This window comes from Syngnathus scovelli, chromosome 7 (genome assembly GCF_024217435.2).
Source record: "Syngnathus scovelli strain Florida chromosome 7, RoL_Ssco_1.2, whole genome shotgun sequence".
NCBI lineage: Eukaryota > Metazoa > Chordata > Actinopteri > Syngnathiformes > Syngnathidae > Syngnathus > Syngnathus scovelli.
In genome coordinates, this window is record NC_090853.1 from 20034874 (window position 1) to 20053545 (window position 18672).

The window sequence follows — 18672 nt, forward strand, 5'->3', positions numbered from 1 at the left end:
AGTATAAAAATGACACCTAACGCTGTAAACGAAGAGAATAAGAATATCGTTTTCACTAACCTCTACTCAAGAAATCCTTTTCAACGGGGATGCAAGTTCCGGTTCGCACCGGGTGACACTGTGCGAATTTCCAAAATAAAAGGGAATTTTGAAAAAGGTTATTTACAAAGTTACACGGATGAAATTTTCAGAATAAGACAGCGTCTCCACCGCGTTCCTCCCGTCTATAAAATATCGGACTTGGATGGTATGCCCGTGCAAGGCATCTTCTACAAAGAGGAATTACAAAAAGTAAAAATTAAAAAAAATAAAATTTTTCGCATACAGAAAATTCTTAAATCACGTACTGTGGCAGGTAAACGCGAGTCCCTCGTCCACTGGGTGGGCTGGCCAGCCAAATTCGACAGTTGGGTACCCACAAAGAGTATTAAAACCATCTGACGGTCTCTAAAACGGCCATTCTGTGGAAATTACAAGATGGGTGACCATCAGAGAGAATTCTACATCACATTAGCGTCAAATGCCAGTGTGCATCTTTTTAGCTCAAACACGCTCACAGAATTCAAAACCGAACTAGCTCAACATATCGATTTAAAAGGTTCGTGGGAGGTCGGTTTATGCGAGATTTCCTACATCAACACAATACCCACCATTCCTGAGAAAAAACGGAACTTTTACCTAAAACAACACAAGGTCTGAGTGTCCTATCTGTTGTGATCACCTCCACGGTTGTGCCTCTAGCTCCTCGATACCCTCTTGCTCATCGACGCCACCTTTTCCTGATCCTCGGGTCTGCAGTAAGATCACAGCCACGTCGAATCCTCTGACCAAGTCTTGTATATTTTGCTCGCAGAATCCCTCCACGGCTCACCGCCAAGATCCACCCCGTCTGGCTGAACTCCACACGCTCAGCTGTTGCTGCTCCCACTCCTTGCCCCTGGCTCAGATCCTCCCGCTCTGCCTCCACCGCATCTCCTCCAATAAACTCTCTGCTTCCGGGTTGTTCTGACAGATCGTCGCTCTTCGGACACAAAGTATGGCAGCGGACCAAGAGGTATGTACGGCTTCGTGCACCAACTGCACCCTTCTCTTAGAGAGGTTGTCTCTGCTAGAGGGACGTGTCCGCCAGTTAGAGCAGAATAGTGCGATAACAGTAGTTGCGGCGGACACAGACGCGGGCTGTAGTCAGCCCGCTAGCCCGGTTAGCATTAGCCCCAAGCGGCTTGCTAATCGCGATGAGCCAGGTAAGACGCATAGCCGTCCAAAGTCATCTCGGTCTGATGGCCCTCGCACTTTGGTCATAGGCGACTCCATTACCCGCAACATTACGCTTAAAAATCCAGCCACGGTAATGTGTATTCCTGGGGGCAGAGCACCCGACATAGAAGCTAGTCTTAGGGAGCTGACTCGCAATAGGCCTAGTCAACAGCGTAGTTCCAACAACACTAGCTACTCGGACATAGTGATACACGTCGGCTCCAATGATGTTAGGATGAGACAGTCAGAGATCACAAAGAAAAACATAGCGAGGACTTGTGATCTTGCCAGAAAGATGAGTCGGCATCGAGTATTTGTCTCTGGCCCCCTGCCTGGGAGAGGCACTGATGAGAGGTTTAGTAGATTAGTCTCCCTTAATCGATGGATGGCTGGGTTCTGTAAAAAGCAGGGACTGTATTTTATAGATAACTGGTCCTCCTTCTGGGGCCGCCCCGACCTGCTGAGGAAGGACGGCCTTCACCCTAACCGTGAAGGCGCCTTCACTCTTTCTAGGAATATAGATTACTGTTTGAGCCACTCATGACAGGTCACTTTAGAGCAGGCCAGGGCACAGGTGATTAGACCACCTGTGAGGATGGGTTTGGAGTCTGTTAAGTTAAAGTTAACTAGCGCTAGGCTAGACTTTCAGCATACACATAGCTCCTCGTGTAGAATAGAGCGCGACAGTTTAAATAGTGCTGCAGTACACATAAACACACTTTCTACTGGGGTAGTAGACAAATCCAATCACTCCGTCCCGACCGGTCTTGCTGATGAAACGGTGCCTGTTTTAGATAACTTCACATGTGTAACAAATACTCATTAACAAATTCCCACGGTTGTTTCATCCCACCGCCCTAATAAACTTTTGAGAGGTGATATTAGGCCTAGAGAACACAATTTTACTCGCATCCCGTTTAAAAATCCTTCGATAGATGCGCACCCTGATCAACCAATTACACTTAAATTCGGTTTTATGAATATTAGATCACTTCATACGAAAGCAGTTCTCGTTAATGACCTTATCATGGAACATAATCTAAATGTTTTTGGTCTTTGCGAGACCTGGTTAAAACCTAATGAACTGCTGCCACTTAACGAGGCCTCGCCTCCAAATTTTGTGAGCTCGCATGTGGCTCGTCCTCGAAAAAAGGGTGGGGGTGTCGCCCTCATCTCAAATTCTGAGCTTAGATTTAGGCCTCGCTCAATTCACGTATTTAAAACATTTGAAGTTCTCATTGTGCGATCCACTGCGTTACCGTCATTCTATCTTGTTATTTACCGCCCACCCGGGGCTTACTCTGGCTTCCTGGATGAATTTTCAGAAGTTGTGGCTGATCTAGTGACAAATGCAGATAATATAGTTATCATGGGTGATTTCAACATCCACATGAATTCACCGTCGGAACCACTGACTTCGGCATTTCAAACTTTAATCGATACGTTTGGTTTTACGCAAGCTGTACAGGCAGAAACGCATAAGAATGGAAATACCTTAGATCTGGTATTATCCCGAGGACTAGCAACCTCAAATATAACAGTACTGCCATACACTACTGTTCTGTCTGATCATTTTTTAATAAAATTTGAAATTTTAGTTCCTTGTCAAAGACAAGGAACGCAAACAGAATTATAGCAGCCGTAATTTTAACTCCATGACTGCAACTGCGCTATCTGAGTTACTGTCGCCGGCAACCGCCATGTTTCCCGCGTACAGTGGCTCTATCGATAATCTTACAAATGAATTCAATGCGACATTATTAAAAGCCATCGACTCTGTGGCACCGCTACGTCTGAAAACTCGCCGTAGTTGGCCAACTCCGTGGTTCACAGATGAAACACGTACGTTTAAACAATTATGTAGAAAGCATGAGCGCAGATGGCGTTTAACCAAACTTGAGGTTTTCCATCAGGCATGGAAGGACAGCCTCCTGAAATATAAAGATGCGCTTATTTTAGCAAAAACTCGTTATTTTTCGCAAGTCATTAATCTTAATAAAAATAATCCTAAATACTTATTTGATACAGTGGCAAAGCTAACTCTGCGCCAGCCGACCCCCGATAGCTCCTTCCACTCAGCTGACGAGTTTATGAAATGTTTTGCTCAAAAGATTGAGTCCATTAGGGACGAGATCAAGAATACCATGCCAATCGCTCTGCCGGTTACTAGCGCTGGGGATCATGCAATAACCCTCTCAAATTTTAAAAGCGTGTCCCTTGAAATGCTTACAAAATTGGTTAGTACGGCTAAACAAACAACATGTTTACTCGACCCGCTTCCAGCCAAACTACTTAAAGAAATATTTCCAATTTTAGGACCGTCCATCTTAAATATAATCAATCTGTCTGTTTCCTCTGGGATAGTGCCAATGGCCTTTAAAACCGCTATTATTAAACCACTACTTAAGCGAGCAAATCTTGACCCGGACTGTCTCAGTAATTATAGGCCAGTTTCAAACCTCCCATTCATAGCAAAACTTCTCGAAAAAGTAGTAGCACAGCAGCTTATTGATTACATGGTCGATAATAATCGATATGACTCTTTTCAGTCTGGTTTTAGAGCCAATCATTCTACAGAGACAGCACTTGCTAAAGTGACTAATGATCTCCTCATAGCTATGGATTCAAATACGTCGTCTGTATTGTTACTACTTGATCTTAGTGCTGCCTTTGACACTGTAGACTTCGATATTTTATTAGGGCGTCTTAAAAGTTGTGTTGGTATCTCAGGGTCAGCACTAAGCTGGTTCAATTCCTATCTATCAGGCAGGATGCACCGAGTGGTCCATGGTAATACGTCCTCTGAGCTTTATAATGTTACTTGTGGTGTCCCACAGGGATCGGTACTCGGACCGATTTTATTTAATATTTATATGATTCCGCTTGGGGGCATAATACGTAAATATAATATTAGTTTTCAATGCTACGCGGATGACACCCAATTATATATGCCGTTATCGATGACAGATCCACAGGACTGCTGTAATCTCGAGGCGTGCCTTGCGGAGATTAAACAATGGATGTCTCTCAACTTCCTTCGTCTTAACCCGGATAAAACTGAGATGTTGATAATTGGTCCTACTCGTTATCAACATTTATTTAAGGAAACCACTATAACTATAGATAACCCTACTATCACTCAGAGTGATACGGTAACTAATCTCGGGGTAATATTTGACCAAACGCTCTCCTTTCAAAAACACATTAAGAATATAACCAGGATTGCGTTTTTTCACCTTCGTAATATTGCTAAGATTCGTCCTATCCTCTCGACCGGGGATGCGGAAACTATTATACATGCGTTCGTCACGTCGCGCCTGGACTACTGTAATGTATTATTCTCTGGTCTTCCTAAATCCAGTATTAAAAGTCTACAGTTAGTGCAAAATGCCGCTGCGAGGCTGCTCTCACGGTCAAGAAAATTTGATCACATTACCCCAATATTAGCCGAATTACATTGGCTCCCGGTCCATTTAAGATGTGACTTCAAGGTTCTTCTACTAACCTATAAAGCACTGCATGGCTTAGCGCCTTCATATCTCGTCGACCTAGTCGTTCCTTATGTTCCGTCTCGTAACCTTCGTTCGCAAAACGCTAGTCTTTTAGTTATACCGAGGGCCAAGAAAATGTCTGCAGGGTCTAGAGCATTCTCTATTCGGGCTCCAGAGCTTTGGAATGCCCTACCAATGGATATTAGAACTACTACCTCAGTAGAAACATTTAAGACGCGTTTAAAGACACATTTCTATGAGATGGCCTTTAACTAACTTGTGATGGCCGATTTGGCCGGAGTTTGTTCTGTTCTCTCTGCCCACCTCCTCCCCGGCTGGGGAGGGGGTTAGGTGGCTCAAAAGCGGATAGCGGCTGGCTGGATTCTCGGGGACCAGTTCGGGATGGGGGAGCTGCGGCTCGGCCCCCTTGAGGACACTGCCAGGACAATCGAGGACACCTCCGACATCCATTTTTTTCATTGATTTTCATATTGTGTATTACTTGTGTACTCTCTGCATCCATTATAACCTGGTGATCCTGAAAGGGGGATCCTTCCATCTGTGGTCCCTTCTCAAGGTTTCTCATTTTCCCCTGGTAGGGTTTTTTTGAGTTTTTCCTTGCCCTTTTGGGAGCTTATGATCAGGGGATGCTTTGAGAATAATTGTCAATTTTGGCTATGTGAAGCCCTTTGAGACTGTTTGTGATTTAGGGCTATATAAATAAACTTGACTTGACTTGACTTGACTTGACAACCTAAAAATCCGCCCCCTAGAGGTGATACGTTCCAAGACGACTCATCAGAAATTCGACATTTGCTCAAAACAAGGGGAGGTGTTTATCAAAATTATGACTCGTTAGCTTTGGACATTCAAACTCTATTAACTAAAGCGAGTAACAAAAAGATTGACGTCCGATTTGATCAGCACAAACAGAGGTTCATGTTTTCGGGCGAAGAAGGATTGAGAGTTATGTTCAAGAGCCCCCTGGCGTACATTGTTGGAATGACACCAGAGAATTGGCTGCCACTCAAACCGGAAGGCGTCAACGCACAACATCCTGCCGATATACGCGCCGGATCATATTTCATGTTCATCTACACCGACATTATACATCATCAGACAGTTGGTGACGCGTACGCCCCCATGTTACGAACTCTGCCTCTGGAAGGCGGATACGGTGAAGTTGTAAACAAAACTTTTAATCCGGTTTACTATTTAGATGTGTGCAGAAGCCATATTGAAACCATTTCGGTTTACCTACGAACAGACCAGAACAACCCGATAGATTTCGAATACGGGAAGGTTATTCTCACTCTGCATTTTAGATCTAAATAATAATAAATTTAAAAAGAAATAATAATAAATTTAAAAAAAAAATTAAAAAAAAATTAAAAAAAATGACGTCATCGTCAATGCATCCCGACTTGTATCGTTTTGTTGATTATTATGAAACACAAGTGGGGGGCTCTTTTCAGGGTTTTTCGGGAAGCCCGGTGCAGTACGGACGAGGGATTGGGTCTATTTTTGCAAAATTATTTCGTTTCGTGATGCCTATGTTTAAAAACGGGTTTAACTTGGCGAAGCCGCATCTTCAAGCAGCCGCTAAAAACATAGCAACGGATGTAGCGGGGCGCGTCATTCAAAGAATCCACCAGAAACAAGGCCCCGAGCAAGAAGGTTCCGGGCTTGCTGTATTGTCACGTGGGACGATCCATCCTGGGGGGCGGAGAAAAAGAAGCGTTAAAAGGAAAAGACGCTCCACCCGTCTCAGACCAGTTGTCAGGAAAAAGCGGAGAAGAAGCAAGACAGATATTTTCTCTTAAAAAATGGCCCTTCTACATTTTAAAAGTCAAGAGGCGACGCTATCAAGTCTGGATCTGTTTAGTGCGCCCCTGACGCAACTCTCCATAGAAGATAGCTCATATGTCGAATTCCAACCGTTAACAGCAATCGTGGACCAAGGCCCAATAGAATTTTATATACCCGGGGACGGCTCAAAATATTTAGATTTATCCGACACTTTACTACATCTCCGTGCAAAGGTGACGCGTAGGGATGGGACAAATATTCCACCGCAAGAACAAGTCGGCATCGTGAATTTTCCTATAAACACAATTTTTAGTCAATTAGATATTTCGTTGGGTGGACGGTTAATCTTACAATCTAGTGCCACGCACGCCTACAGATCCATCATCGAGCTGCTGTTAAACTTTTCAAACGATTCTTTGGAGTCACAATTCACAGCAGGAATGTTCGCAAAAGACTCTAGGGGGCGCATGGACTCCATTTCTTTCGAAGAGGGAGTGGCTAACGCTGGTTTTGTGCGGCGCGCACAACAGATTGCAGGCTCACGTGAATTTCACCTTATGGGACCGCTTCATGGAGATATTTTCTTTTCCGAACGCCATCTACTGAATAATGTGGATCTGCGTCTAAAGTTAACTAGAGCTTCTGATGATTTCTGTCTCATGAGCGCTCCAGACAGTGATTCGTGTCTCAAAATACTAGGAGCATCCCTGTTTGTGAAAAAAGTATCAATCTCACCGGCTGTGGCTATAGGTCACGCCGCCGCATTACAAAAAGGTAATGCTCTCTATCCCGTCAGCCGCGTGAACATGAAAACCTTCAGTATCCCGCAAAACTCTAGAATCTGTCAGCAGGATAATCTCTTCCTCGGACACATCCCCAAGCAAATTGTATTAGCTCTCGTAAACCACAACAGTTTTATGGGACGGAGAGATTTAAACCCGTTTAATTTTTTGCATTATAACATAGAGTATTTAGCTCTCAGCCACGAAGGTCGACAAATACCTGCCAAGCCTTTTCAGCCCAATTTCGAAGCTGGACTATGTACACGTGAATTTCATAATTTATACACAGCAACGGGGCGTTTTCTAAAAGATTTACCTCTCTGTATAAACCAACAGGATTTTACTCAGGGCTATTCACTTTTTGTTTTCAATTTAAGTCAGGTGGATGACTCAGGCGCGTTAACGCCGATCAATAGCGGGGTGCTGAGACTCGATTTGCGCTTCAGAACCCCATTACCGCATACAGCAACCCTCATTGTATACGCGGTTTATGATTCGCTTATAGAGATTAATGCTAGAGGGAAGTACGTATTGATGGACTATTATTAACGCTATGAACGGCCGTGAATTGGACATGATTATGACCCGGATGCAGAGAACCTTATTTGGAGGCGTTTTCGCATCGGATGAGCTAGGTGACGTCAGAGACACGCCTCCGAAACATTACATCGTCAATACGCATCCAAGACATTTACCCGGAGAGCACTGGCTCGCTTTGACTTTAGAATCGGACGGCTCGGCCACATTCTTTGATCCTTTTGGGCTACCACCGAATGGGTCGTACTACCCGGCGAGTATATACAGATTTTTGAAGAAGCATTCTAAACGGATCGACTATCAGAACGGGCAGTTGCAGCACGAGCTCACAGACACCTGCGGTCAACACTGTGTGTATTATTTAACCCAACGCGGATGGGGGCACACTTATCGTGAAGTGCTGACTCATTACAATTCCGACCCTCTCCATAACGACGCGATGGTTAGAGAGTTTGTCAAAAAATGCCGAAGACCAGACCGGATGTGCGGCGGGCAAACATCATGTTCGTTGCATAAATTTAAAAAATGTCATTGTCTGAAACCATGTTAATGTTTTATAAAATCTCTTTTATTCAATAAACATTGTTAAAGAGAGTTACAGAGTCATGCGTTGTTTTTTCCACTAACAACAATAGTGTCATCTAATAACTAACCCATTTTACTACCGGTGATGTCCTCTTTCTTTTTTTTTTATTCATCATGTTTACATCTTCTACATAAGAAACATCCCCATCTTCACCTGTAGCGTATTTTAAACGTTTAAAATCTGCGCGAGCCAAGGGGTTGGAGATGCTTGTTTCCGGCAAGTTTAACCGTGCTAGCGTTCGAAGAAATTCACTCCATCCTACCGGCTTCTCGTTGATTTTTTTCCCACTCGTACACAAATGTCTCAACAGATCGCTCATATGGGAGCCTTTGATAGTTTTTCCTCTAAAAACAAATTCACTTAACGGCGTCCAGCTTACATCTTCTGCCGATAGTCTTTTCAGCACATAGTTGGCATTGCGTCGGAAACGTGGACCTATGGCGTCCAGAATATCATCAGTTGCGCTCTCATCAGCGGTCTTTATTTCACCCCTCTCATTGTCTTCGTGGCGAATCGTAATAGGAATTTGCTCGGAGTCTTTTTGTTTGACCAACCCCAAGTAACGCTGCATTAAGGTCTGATAAATTTTGATCTTTTCATATTGATTTAAATTTTTATTATCCAAAACCTGTTTCATCTCTTCATCCAAAGAATGCTCTGCTGTATCACGGATGGTCGGCGCTGGTCGATTCAGCCTCTCGAGCTGATAAGGCGAAATCAGGAACATTTTCTGAGCCGTTTTCAAACTCATTTTATGCTTTGTTCATAAAGCCACTAATGACACTCCCGAGAACAGGTGCGAAAGCGGCCAGTAACGGCAATATAAAACCACCTTTCTGAACTAACACAGCTCTTTTCTTCTTCAAAGTATTTTTCTTATCAGCCAAAAAGCGGATATTTTTCTTTTGCTTTTTAAGTCTCTTGTAAAGTTTTGATTTTAAGGGTACATGTCCTTTAAGAAGATTTAGAGCAATCTCACATAATGCTTTCACCAAACTACTGGGGCCTCTGAGTAGCAAATGCTTACGTTTGGCCGGCTTGGATGTAAACAGAGATTTGAGTAACGGTGCGTTTGTTTTTAAAAGCTTCGTCATCGTTTTATTGTTTGGGTATATAAACGACAGGCCACTGGTTATGTAGTACACCTGTACGTAGTCTATATTGTTCTGGGCATGAAGGTGTCAAATCTACCAGTAAATACCCATGCGGCTCTCTTGTAGCATCTTCAAAGCATTCCAGGAAAAACTTCCGGTTGCTGGGAGAAATTTGATTCGCCAGGACACTCACCTGCAGTTTATCGCGGGGGTTTTTGAACAAAATCAAATAATTACTGTTCAAACTAATAGTACGGCTAAATTTGCCCTGATGGAATACATTCTGCGTTAGCATTATAACGCTTAAATTTTTATGATGTCTATATTGGGTGAATATTCGAACCACTTCAGGGTTATCCGAAGCTTGGAAGATGACGTCATCCAGAATCAACAGATGGTGCTGCTGTGGCGGGAACAGCTTCTCGTCGTCAAAAGATTCAGGCAGCCCCTTGATAAAAACAATGTCTTTATTCAGGTTTTTGAGCTCATCGTACATTGGCTGGTATGAGGTATAAACCCAGACAATATTATCAGGTTTTTTTCTCAGAACATGTTCAGGATTTTGCAATACATTTTTTACAAAGAAAGTCTTGCCACAACCCGAAGGCCCTGCTACTAGAGATGAAAAAGGGAGTTCTAATCTGGGGTCGAATTCAATCTGATTAAAAGCCATTTCCACACACAGACACACGTATGGATAGATAGAAATATCAGTAGCCAAACGGTTCAGTGGTGCCTCGCTCTAGCAGCCTTCTTTTATCGTACACCACACGAAGCCGCTTGGAAAATGACACGTTTCTGAGATGAAACCCTCTCTTATCGCGAACGATATTATGCTGGGGCGCGTAAAGCACATCTGAGGTCGCACCTGCTGTATCGAGGTAGCCTTGAACCAAACTGAGCATGCTGTCGAGATTGATGCTCTGACCGCTTTCGTGACTTTGTGTGATACCCTTTACCTTCATGACCGTCTGAGACGACCCTCGTGTTTTATAAGCGTATGTTTTGGGGCCGGCTGAGACAAATTCTAAAATGCTGTCGTTCGAAAGCTCATCTGTCAAATCACCCAGATAATCACCTAGCGGGAGAACACTTTCACCTGGCTTCACAGTGTACACGAGGCTGTCTGTATCTGTGTAAAGGACACGCCTCTGTAAAATTTCTAAATAGCTGTACATTTTTAGGCGTGCATAGGCTGTTGTGAAACACGCTGCAGCCACGTTTGATGTTTTTGAGGCGGGGATCTCGTTGTTTATGTTGATACAATACTGCACAATTGAGAGCTTCTCATTGATAAAATGGAAGAATTTCACATTGTACAGACCTGAAAACAAAAGTTCAAAAAAATCCTCTGATTTTGTCACAATTTTTGTGTTTGTCATGTTGTCACGTTGCGCGAGTTTTCCCCACAGATTGTTAAGACAGAGTTTTGACACTTGCCTTTTGCCAGGGTTTACAGCAATTTTGGAAGGATCGAGTTGGATACCCTGATGAATGGCATACCCTTCTATGTATCTTTCTCTGTCAGCCTGGTTGACCACGTGAGGCGGGTAACCTGAAGATTCTTGTTTACCTTTTAGAAATGTTCGCATGTAATCACGGAAAATTGTGTCGCTCGTTCTTGTGTAATGCCACACTTCTGTAATTTCCGCAACCGTGTACCCGAGATCGAGTGCCTTAACAAATTCAGGGGTTGTCCAAACACCTGTTAACGATCTTTGCTCATCACTATGTGTACAAGCCGTCTGCTGGTTGTTACACTCGGCACATGTGCGGCACAGTGTGAAGACGAGTTTACCTTTAGCTGTTTTGAACGGTAGAACGGGAAAATATAAACCACGGGGTGGGTTGACTGTGGCGCTGATGAAACCAAAATACGACCTAGGGTCTTTAAAATCACCGTGGATAATCGTTGGATGATCGATTGGGTATGTGGCTGTACTGTTGATGAAAGGATATAATGATGTCACATCAACATACAACACACGCTCGTCTGGCTCTGCCATGTATTTTAAAACGAATGCGTTTGTTCGGCCCCCAAAAAGAGCCTGCCTCGGTTTGAGCGGTGTAGGAAATTTGTTTTTTTTAAGGAATTCCTTCACCTCTATGTCCATCTTTTTCATTTGCAACCATTCATGCTCCCACATAATTACAAGGTACACATCCTGTCTAAGCTGTAGATCCTGAATTTTCTTTTGTGTTTTATCAAACCTCTCCTGAAAAGGGCGTTTGGTTGTCGGGCATATTTTAGAGAGGTCGAAGCATTCTGCGCAGCCGTGGTGATAACAACCAAAATACTCAAACACTATTTTTACGCCCCCGATTTCACAATAACCATCTACAAAGTAGTTGTCTATCCTAACTTCACCACCGTTCAACGCATGTCTAATTTGGATATTTTGGCTGTGCATGATCCATTGCATGTACTGAATAGAATCGTGCGAGAAAGCTTTGTACTGACGCATATAGTTGTCTGATGGTGTAATGGCTAGTGTTTGAGGAGTCAGAAAATTAGCTCGAAAAACTTTCATGCACGCCGACGCAATTGTTACCGCATTGAATGGATCTGTTCCGGTGGCCTCAAAAAACTCACTCCTGAATTTTTCACACCCTTGCATTAACAGATCAACATCATTCTCGCAGTAGGCTATTGCCTGTTTAGCAAAATCAAACACATTGCTAGCTTCTTTGGCATACCACTCGTCAAACTTTGATCGTTGGGAGGGTGACATTCGCTCGGTGCCGTAGTACGTGGGGTCAGGGTGAGACCCTACGTAGTTTAGATGCTCTAAAGAGCTGAATTTGTGTGGGAAGTAACCCTTTGATTTGTCTTCAAACCCCAGGGCCTTAGGCATTGTGCTTAGAGGCATCGTCAAGAATGAGAGAGAGTCTATAAATCGTGATTTTGTGTCTAAATCGACAAATGATAGAACTTTACTCCCTTGCATCAGAATGTCGAGTTTGAGACCTAATTCAAGCATTCTCCTTATCAGTATGTATGAATCAAAACCTCTCGCATTATGTGCAACAAACGTAGTTTGTTTAAACCGTGGCATTCGGAAAAATCTGAGAAATTCATCAACACAATCTGTGCCATACCAATGCTTCGCCAGTCCATTATTTGATTCGCAACAGATGAGAAAAGGTTTGTGTAAACCGTCTGAATCTACATAAGTTTCGAAATCGTAGTAGACTACATTTTTGCACGGTGGTTGTGGTTTGATGGGCTGAATGTAGCACATGTGAGGGTTCAACAATGCGTCATCTTGATTTATGATCTCATCACACACTGTGCATTTTTTAACGGGGCAACGATGTTTAGCACCGGTACCATCAGCTCTCACATAATATTGAAGACCGTTTTTGTATGAAGTGCAGTTGCTGACACGATTCATTGATCGAGACTCTTTATGTTTGGTAAAGCATTCCTCATTACGACAAGATTTGTTACAGTCGGGGCAGATGACATGTTTAAACCGTCGCTGTTTACAGCCTGGATCAAGACAAACGCCACAGTGTCCTTCACAATGGTGCTGTTGCCAATTCTCATGCCCTTTGTAACAATGCCTGCAAAAAAATGCGTGGCCGACAAAGGCCTCAATCGCTTTCACGCCGTAAAAATGGCCCTCAAGATTTAAGACAAATAAAGTGTCGTTATCTGTTTTGGGGTAACGCGTGTCGAAAAAGGTCATGGGGCGGCAGTCCTCTTTTCGATACATTACAGTTATTTTCCGTTTGAGGACTTTCTCAAATTTATGGACATCGCCCAGACTCACAGGTGTTTGACAATCCAATCCTACACTCTCATGTAAGAGTCGCGCTTGTCTTGTGGCCTGTTTTGTCGTGAGTGTGTCATTTAGCAGATAGGTTAGTGAGAGAGCGAAACACAATTTATTGTCTTTATTACGAGGTATGTGTAGGTGTCGTTTTTTCAACCTCAAAATCTCTCTGTTGGTAGTGTTCAACAGCCTTCGACGCATTCCACCACCACCACGCAATGGTGTGACTATTTGTACAATGAGCTCTAAGCCCTCATCAGCCAGAAGCTCTGTGTTTGATTGGGCTAAACGTTCAAGCAAGTTTGATACATTATCTCTGATAGAGTTTATATCACTAGTTTGCTGGTAGATGTGAGCTCTATCGTTACCAGCCGCGAGCTCTATCTGAATTACATCACCTGTTTGTGCCCTGCTAGCTACCTCTTGCACGACATCATCTATTTTATCTTCAATCTGGAGGTAGAAGGTTGCAAAATCATTAATGTTCTGTTGCGATGGTATATTTAACCGTCGCCTTACCTCTACATTATTGAAATGTGGCCTATTGATTACAATAGAACCGCCGTGTTGGTCAGCTAATACAGAACCGTTGTTAGATTGCTGGGGCGTGTGTTGAAATGCTGGTGTGTTGTTGTCAATAACGTCTATTTCGTGATCAATTATAACAGAGCAGTTGTTAGGCTGAAATATCGGCTGAACATCGTCAACAGCAAACGATGATGAATCGACAGTGTTAGCGGTCAACGGGTCAACCAGAGGCTGTGTATTTAGATTTTGGATCATGTTTAGTAACTGCACAGGAATGTCAGGACTGATACGCCCGTTGTTGCCATTAGCTTGGTTGTTTAATTCCGCTATCATGTTTAGCAATTGTGACGGGATTTGTGTCGGACTCTGTCGACCTTCATTCATACTTTGATTGTTCAATTCATCTATGACAGCCTGTAAATGAGTGAGAATAGCAGGACTGTCTGGTCTCTCCCCCTCTGACAAAGCCGCGGTCACATTGTTGAGCAAATCTGTTATTTGACTCGTAGACGTATTGTTAACGTTTGATAAATCTAGCTCTGGTGTGTCACTTCTTTGGCTTGGCCCGCTAAATGACGGTAAATCTATTTCAGAAATGTTTGCTAAGAAATCTGACTCCGTTGACGTAAGGTTTGGATGATCCATTATATTTTCTTTTACAAAACACAACAGAAACAACACAAACCTATTTTGATTCGGCTAAATCTGTAAGAGCACGTATAATCTTAAAACACTCTTGTAACCGTCTTTTGTAGACACAGTTACCACGACACTTTAGAGACCCCCTGCTGGTTGAGTGGTGCGTGTTGTAGAAGGGGTGCCCTCTCCTCCTCCCCCGCCTCTTCCTGTCTCTCGTGTCACGACGCTCACCTGGAAGTGGCTATAAAAAAAACAAAAAAACGGTTAAGCCTTTATATTATCAAAAATAGCAAGTCGAATGATAACATAGAAGGAAATGCTTCTAACTTTGTTTGTCGACTCTTGATGATGCTTCAACTAGTTCTGAGTCCGTCGCTGATTCCGGCTGAACGGTGCGGGTTGAGATTGGATTGGTTTCAACAGTAGCACGTGACTCTGATGCCGCCGGTCGCGCTGGCGCTGACGTTTCGACTGCTCCAATATGGCGGTCGGACGTTTCGACTGCTCCAATATGGCGGTCGGAGGCAGCTTGTGTCGGCCGATTGTTTTTTCTAGTGGCAGCGGCCAGGAGATCTGACGCATACAAAAAATAAAATCAGCAACTAATACCCTCTATATGAACTATCTTAGATGCGCGATTGACTCACCGTAGTCTGATTGTGTTAGGTAAACGTCGCTAAAATCGTCGTCAAAAGATGCGTGAACATCGGCAAAAACGATGTTGTCTGTAAACAATACATCTTGTTTTATAAAATAACCTATTATTATTATTTATCATTATTATTATTTGTTATTATTATTGTGAGAAATGTAGTAAAATGACTTACCTTTAACCATTCTCGAAAACAGCTTTTTGACGCGCTTCGACCCCTGTTGGTCCGAGCGATGGGTTGTCTTGTCTTGTCTTCTCCAAAATGATGCTCGTCCACACCAAACTTTAAATTCGGCGGGGATAAGACCACGCCTATGAGCTCACGTGTCGCACGAAATCGGATAACTTTGGCCGCTTGTTGATGACGCATCAAAGAGGTCTTTCTCATATCGTCGGACCCAGTATTGTTTGTCAAATTATGCACCAACACCTTGCGACACTTCAATGATTTTCTCAACAAAACCCCCCTTGATCCTCCAAAACCCCCTTGATCCTCTAAAGCAATGTTTACCAAATTACATGCGTCTCCCGCTTTCAGATAACTTTGGCTGAGCTATTGTTTCTCAAATTATATGCGACTCTCTTGAAGCCAACTTTGCCACCTCTAATGACTGTAATAATGACGCCTCTCTAACCCCCTCCTCCCTTCCTCTTCTCAACAGAAAGGCTCTGCAAAGGTAGCTCAGAGGGCTGTTAGCAAAGCTAGCTCAGGTGCTGCACCTGTCTTGATTCATAAAAATACATGCCCATACATATCCAGATCTTAAAAATGGCGCCAGCAAACCAAAATGGCGACAGTCAAAGATGGCGCCGTCATGACTGGCGCCATCTTGATGCCCCCAACCCCGCCACAAATCAAAAGAGGGTGATTTATGACCCCCAATAAAAAAAAAAGCCATAAATCTTAACATCAATAGGTCATAAAATTTTATTACCCCCTAACTCATTTGCATATGAATAGACATCAAAGCTTGCCGCCTTATAAACCTCTCTGCCGGTCCGTGGCGCAAGAAAGGTTGGGGACCACTAGTCTAAAAGAATCTGGCCGTAACTGGAATAGGGTTCTACGCAAATGCCCAACGGAAAAGTGAAGTGCACAAAACCTGCATTTGGCTGTATCAAAATAAATGTCATGAAAAAGGTAAAAACACTACATGGAAGCGCAATGTGTTGTGCTGGGTTCTTTTACAAGTAAAGACTGCTGCTTTGAGTTCACAGGGAGCCATGCTCTTTATTCACTGTACATAGAGGTTTTGAACTCGTGTTGTAGTTTCAGTGTCGGAGTTCAAACTAGGCTTGCAGTTTCCGAATGCCATTCGTGATGGGTGTTGTAAAAAGGTCTTGGCTTAAACGATTGAAGTGCACATAAGAAAAAAAAAAAAAAAAAAGAGCTTGAAGTGCACATAAGAAAAAGAAAACGCTTACAGCACCTGGTATTCCCAGGCAGTCTCCCATCCAAGTACTAACCAGGCCCGACCCTGCTTAGCTTCCGAGATAAGACGAGATCAGGCGTTCTCAGGGTAGTATGGCCGTAAGCCGTGAGGTGACCCAACATTTTGCATTTTATAGACACAATCGCCCCTGAAACTAGAGCAAGCCAATGAAGCCTTCAAAACTGCTTCGGCACATGGAGACCAAGCATCCTGCATTAAAAGACAAACCTTAACCACTTCGGGTTTCATTGTCTCCGATTACGCCTGGATGGGACCGGCTCGTTTCTGAGAAACAAGCTCGGTGCTCCCAATAATTCAACCTAATGGTGACTTTTATTTTTATGTGGTTTATGATTGTTTTTATGCCAGTCGTATCATTTTATTTAATCCTATTTATATATATTTATTATAAATGTAGTATTTATTTATATAGATTTATTGTTTATTTATATATATAAAGGCAGGTCCGCAAAAATATTTCTGACGCGTAGCCGGTCCGTGGCGCAAGAAAGTTTGGGGACCACTAGTCTAAAAGAATCTGGCCGTAACTGGAATAGGGTTCTACGCGAATGCCCAACGGAAAAGTGAAGTGCACAAAACCTGCATTTGGCTGTATCAAAATAAATGTCATGAAAAAGGTAAAAACACTACATGGAAGCGCAATGTGTTGTGCTGGGTTCTTTTACAAGTAAAGACTGCTGCTTTGAGTTCACAGGGAGCCATGCTCTTTATTCACTGTACATAGTCTGTCCTCTAGCGGTAAAAACGTGAACTGCAATGCTATGGCTGTCGCCACACAATGTAGGTTTTAAACTCGTGTTGTAGTTTCAGTGTCGGAGTTCAAACTAGGCTTGCAGTTTCCGAATGCCATTCGTGATGGGTGCTGTAAAAAGTTCTTGGCTTAAACGATTGAAGTGCAAATAAGAAAAAAAAAAAAAAAAAAAAAAAAAGCTTACGGTAACTGGTATTCCCAGGCGGTCTCCCATCCAAGTACTAACCAGGCCCGACCCTGCTTAGCCTCCGAGATCGGACGAGAGCGGGCGCTCTCAGGGTAGTATTGCCGTAAGCCGTGAGACCGCTCAGAATTTTTCATTTTATAGACACAATCGCCCCTGAAACCATGCCAAGCAGCGGCGGGACTTGATGGCTGTGGTAAAAGTTTCCTTTCACAATTGACGTGGGAAAAAAAAAAAAAAAAAGGCTTTCAGCACCTGGTATTCCCGGACGGTCACCCTTCCCTTTTGTTTTTTTTTGTTTTTTTTACAACCAGGGCCGAAACAGGCTTTCTTCCAAGGCTTTTGGTGTTTTCTGGAAACATGGCTATCATGAAAAGTTATTGATAGCTTTTTATGCGGTAGCACGAATTTGCCGTTGCGACCTGCATTTTGCTGAATCAAAATAAATGCCTTGAAAAGTTTAAAAACACTTCATGGAAGTGTTGTGTTGGGTTCTTTTACAAGTCAAGCCTGCTGCTTTGAGTTCACAGGGAGCCATGCTCACTGTACATAGTCTGCTCTCTAGCGGTAAAAAATTTAACTACAATGCTGTGGATGTCACCACATAATATAGCTTTCAAACTCGTGTTATAGTTTCAATGTCGGAGTTTAAATTAGGCTTGCTGTTTCCGGATGCCATTCGTGATGGGTGTTGTAAAAAATAGCTTCTTAAACGATTGAAGTGCACATAAGAAAAAGAAAAAGCTTCAACACCTGGTATTCCCAGGCGGTCTCCCATCCAAGTACTAACCAGGCCCGACCCTGCTTAGCTTCCGAGATCGGACGAGATCGGGCGTTCTCAGGGTAGTATGGCCGTAAGCCTTGAGGTGCCCCAATATTTTGCATTTTATAGACACAATCGCCCCTGAAACTAGCGAGCGAGCCAATGAAGCCTTCAAAACTGCTTCGGCATATGGAGACCAAGCATCCTGCATTAAAAGACAAACCTTAACCACTTCGGGTTTCATTGTCTCCGATTACGCCTGGATGGGACCGGCTCGTTTCTGAGAAACAAGCTCGGTGCTCCCAATAATTCAACGTAATGGTGACTTTTATTTTTATGTGGTTTATATTTGTTTTTATGCCAGTC

At 43.3% G+C, this 18672-nt stretch overlaps 3 long non-coding RNA genes, 2 other non-coding genes and 1 pseudogene across 6 annotated transcripts; 2 read left to right on the forward strand and 4 right to left on the reverse strand.

Moving 5' to 3' along the window:
• The first annotated feature begins 693 nt into the window (after nt 1-693).
• On the forward strand, nt 694-5488 carry LOC137840447 (uncharacterized). Its single transcript, XR_011087098.1, has 2 exons — nt 694-728; nt 854-5488. It is a non-coding gene; the product is annotated as an uncharacterized lncRNA (long non-coding RNA).
• A 5069-nt stretch (nt 5489-10557) lies between these two features.
• On the forward strand, nt 10558-11887 carry LOC137840454 (uncharacterized). Its single transcript, XR_011087114.1, has 2 exons — nt 10558-11310; nt 11350-11887. It is a non-coding gene; the product is annotated as an uncharacterized lncRNA (long non-coding RNA).
• A 935-nt stretch (nt 11888-12822) lies between these two features.
• On the reverse strand, nt 12823-16508 carry LOC125971931 (uncharacterized). 2 transcript variants are annotated; one of them, XR_011087113.1, is made up of 3 exons: nt 15150-16508; nt 14830-15075; nt 12823-14743 (listed from the first exon to the last, which is right to left on the reverse strand). It is a non-coding gene; the product is annotated as an uncharacterized lncRNA (long non-coding RNA). The 2 variants fall into 2 exon arrangements; XR_011087112.1 differs by lacking the exon at nt 15150-16508 and having other exon boundaries at nt 14830-15091.
• A 64-nt stretch (nt 16509-16572) lies between these two features.
• LOC125972949 (5S ribosomal RNA) lies at nt 16573-16691 on the reverse strand. The gene has a single exon (XR_007482975.1). It is a non-coding gene; the product is annotated as a 5S ribosomal RNA (ribosomal RNA).
• Nucleotides 16692-17536: 845 nt separating this feature from the next.
• LOC125972962 (5S ribosomal RNA) lies at nt 17537-17655 on the reverse strand (annotated as a pseudogene).
• Nucleotides 17656-18285: 630 nt separating this feature from the next.
• LOC125972979 (5S ribosomal RNA) lies at nt 18286-18403 on the reverse strand. Its single transcript, XR_007482978.1, has one exon. It is a non-coding gene; the product is annotated as a 5S ribosomal RNA (ribosomal RNA).
• Nucleotides 18404-18672: the final 269 nt, after the last annotated feature.